This window comes from Perognathus longimembris, chromosome 10 (genome assembly GCF_023159225.1).
Source record: "Perognathus longimembris pacificus isolate PPM17 chromosome 10, ASM2315922v1, whole genome shotgun sequence".
Classification (NCBI taxonomy): domain Eukaryota; kingdom Metazoa; phylum Chordata; class Mammalia; order Rodentia; family Heteromyidae; genus Perognathus; species Perognathus longimembris.
Genome location: NC_063170.1, coordinates 10,300,622 through 10,304,701, shown reverse-complemented (window position 1 = coordinate 10,304,701; position 4,080 = coordinate 10,300,622).

Here is a 4,080-nt window from a genome sequence, read left to right as displayed (position 1 = left end):
GTTTCCGGTCTCCTTTCTTCTGCCTCCAATCTGCTTCCCCTCCAAGAACTCAGTGGTTTGCATCACACCAGCCCAAAGGGATCTGCCAGACAGTCGGAGATGGCCTAGAAACAAAATAGAAACCCACCTTTTTCTTTTTTCTTTTCTTGGCCCCAAACAAAGCACCACTCTCTCCTGAAATGTATGGACTTTGATTGCGATGCTATCCTTAAGCATCTGTGTGCGTTTTCATTAAAATTCTCAATTTCAAGGTTTAGAAACACAAATGTAAGAATTCCCCCTGGGTACAAAAAGAAGTCTTACATAGAAAATTTTCTTTGCCCTTTCAGAAACAATATTTTTGTTTGAAAAAAAAAATGAGCTCTTTACCTAACATGTCAGTTCTAAGGCAAACTTCTGTATTTTTGTGTTCTTCAGACATGAGTTTTGCAACTGAAAAATTATTTGGGAGAAGTCTTTGAAATCACAGCTTAAAAAAAAAATGTACCGGTTGCTCATTTGTGTCTTTCACATGTGTATCATTGACAGATTTAGGATTGAGTCGGGAAGAGTAGTAGGTAACTAACCCAAATAACATTCCATGATTTAGGGGTAAAACGTAATCTGTAGGATGTGCTCTACAGTGAAACATGAAGGCCTTGAGGTTCATGTTAGAGAAATGTGAATTAAAACATCAGTGTGTAGGCCTCATTGCTTTCCCCTGTACTTGCTGTGCTGGCCAGCTTGGCCTGCTCTTAGGATGGCTTCCTTTCTGTACCAAACCCGGGAGGCCCTGGCCACCCAGCAGGTACCAGATCCTAAAGAAAATGTCTCCAAATGATGAGGTGAACTCAGGTCACTGAGTGACATTTGGCTTCAGATTGTGTCCTTATTTATTTTAGGGTCCTTTGTAGCTTTTTTTTTCCCCCCTTTTCTGGATGTTTCTTTGTGTGAAAGCTTCCAGATCATCTAAGTACAAGCTTTAATGTGGCTGTATATAACTTAGCAGAAATGGAAGGATCTGGAAGGATACACCGATCCACCTTAAACCCCATTGTGCTGTGAAGACAGGCCAGAATGCTGACATCCACTCCTGAGATCATATTTACCTTTGCCGAAGTGAAAGTATCCAGCACAGGAGAAGTGTGCACAGGGAGAGGGGAGAGAGGAGCGGATTTGGTTGAGTTGAATCATTGTCGTTTACCAGCCAGCTAAGCATTCAGGGGCAGGTTCCTGGCTTGGGGAATGAGCCCGGGAGGAGTAGAGAAGGAGTTAGCGGTCCCTGATTTATTTTTAAATATTTATCTTTTTGGCTGTTGCCAATTACACTTTCCAGATGAGCTGAGGAGACGGCATGGAAAACTGCAAAGGAAGAACTGCCTCTTCTGAGAGTGGGTTTATTTGTCAATAGTGTTCAGGATGGAGCCATGAGAATGTCAGACTGTGTCACTGTTGGGCAGGCTGTGGGGTTGAACATCAGGCCAGCTGCCTTAGGAAAGAGGTAGCTAGGCCTTCCAGAGGGGGAGGGGATAGGATTTGCAATGTGTATTTCGGAGAAACCGTTGGTTTCATACCTCAGTGCAAGAGTTTGCAAATTCCCTCTGAGGAGCTCTTGCATTTGATAATGATGAAAATAAGTTTTCTTCGAGGTAGCACCTTAACTTTTTTGTGTAAGCCCTGGTATTCACAATGGTATGAGGACCAGAGGTTACCTGCCCATGGCTTTTGACCTGTGAAAAAAAATTTTTTTTTCTTTTTACTGAGAACAAAGACAGGCTTGGGTAGGCCTCACCATGCATGTAGCGGTTGCAAGATTAAGATAAAAGAAAAGAACCCAGGGTTACTCTCACTTCTGTTTGTCAGGCCTCTTAGGGTGCAGGAGGCTGATCACCCAAGGCCTGGGACTATGGCAGAATCTGAACAGAGCCACTTAGGCCTCCCAGATTACTTTAGATCTTTTTGTTGGTTTGTTTGTTAGCTTTCATTTTCTTGAAGGTTATTTTATCTGTGGCCCTACTAGGTTCATCTGTCACTAGATTAGGATGTTAGCCTGGTTCATAAAAGTTAGGACAAAGCAGCCAAACTGTATTTTCTCTGGCTATATAAGCACTTTCTTGTTGCCTTTCATTCATCAGACAGGCAGGCCATGTGTTGGTTGCTCCCAGGTGAGGGGTGTCCCTTTGAGAAGATTTCCAGGAGCACCTCAGTGTGGTGGGCTACCTTGTCTGCATCCTCATCTTCATGCATTATTCATAATCACTTTTTTTCCCCCCACAATTAAATTACTGCTGCTTTTCCTTTAAGGTGTTCTTGACTCCTGTGGCTAGCATAAATAGTGGTGTGTTTTGAAAACACCACCTGTTCTGGGGCCCCAGGTCAGGTGGTCTTGGAAGCTGTTCTGTTGTGACCTTACTCTGGTTTATAAAATCATCCTCCACTTTCCTTTTCTGCTCTCCACTCCCCTGTCCTGCCCACGTGCTCTCCCATGTGTGACTGAATTTGGCTTGTGCCCTCTTTTGTCCCTAATCGGACATGATTCCCTAGAGGCATTCTTTTCTGCTAGGGCCCTTGCTGAAAACAAAACAAAACAAAACAAAACAAAACAAATTTGCAGTCTCTTTTCTGGACTAAACTATATAGAGGGGTTGTCTGCACCCAACAGGTTAAGTATTTATAGTAATTTGAGCCCCAATTCTATTGTGCAAAATGCCTGCTACATGGGGGGACATGATGTTTTTCACCAGCCAAGCATCCCTTTTTTCTCCCTTGTGAGTGTGTGTGCTTAATGCTAATACGATTCCATACATCCCGCGCTTCGCCTGGTGAGCTTATTATATTTCTAACACTTGCATGGTTCATTATTGTGCAGTAGGAAAAGCCTCTCCAGCCTGCAAGGCCAGCCTGGGTGGGTGGTTTCAGAAACGGGAAAAGCAGGTGTCTTTCTTTTCTGTGCTGAGTAGATTCCGGCTGAAGGTGGAATTCTGACTGGGAGGACAGGGGACTTCCGGTGGGATTTCTACCGTGCTGCAGAATGGAAAAGGTGAACTTGGGGGAGATGCTAAAAGTTCCCAGCATTGGCTTTGACCAGCTGGGGTGGCCGCATTAAATTCTCCCCTGGGTGGTAGAATTCCACGGGGGGTGGGGAGGGCATGATCTATGCCACCCTCTGAAACCAAGTGGCTTCTCCTTAGGGCTCATATTTGTAAATGGCAGCTCCTTTTCTGGTCACTTTTCCTCCCCTTTCCTTGTCCTCTTCTTTTAAAATCTTTTCTTCTCCCCTCAGAAACTATCCTTAAAACTCTTGCTGCTGGTGAGTAGGTTTTTTGTTGTTGTTTTTTTTTTAAACAAGTTTCTGCATCTGAAAAACAGAAGTGCTCTGTAAAGCAGTTAATAGGATGGGTGTGTGTTTCAAATAAATTCCTGTCCACATTGGCTAATGTCCCCATGCTAAGAGTGGCCTGGCTCTGACGTGGACGGGGGCCCAGAGACGGATGACTCGGATTGGGAGGCCCTAGGCGGCGTTTTGTGGCCGAGGGCCCGTCCCTTTCTTCTTGGCCGGCTCCTGACTTTTGATGAGCGAGGGGTCAGTGCCTCGGGGAGGCCCTGGCTTTGTTCCCTCTGGGCCGGTTCCCAGGGCGGAGCAGGCCAGGCCGCCCCGGCCCCTGTCCCCCGGGTGGACAAGGCCAAGCCTGTCCCTAGGCCCGTGCCCGAGTGAGTGCGGCCCAGAGGCGGCCGGGCCGGGCCGGGCCGGGCCTGGCGCGCCGAGCCGGTGTGGTGTCCCTAGGTCCCCGCGGGCGGGCGGGCGCGGCCACCGAGAGCAGCCCGGCCTGCGCCCGGCGCGACTGTAGATGTCAGGCTTTGCCCGGGGAGCCGAGAGGCGGAGGGTCTGTGAGTTTCAAATTAACCTTCCGCTTTGTTGCTGTGTAATGTGGATCCCCGAAGGCCCCCCGCCCCGCCCGCCCCCCTTCCCGGGCGGTGCGCGCCGCGAACTGCGAGTTGAGCTTCATTTACATAAAGCCATTCCGGGCGGGCGGGCGGGCAGGCAGGCGGGCGGCCGCGGAGGTGGAGGCGGCGGCAGCGGCCGAGGCGGCGGCGGCAGCG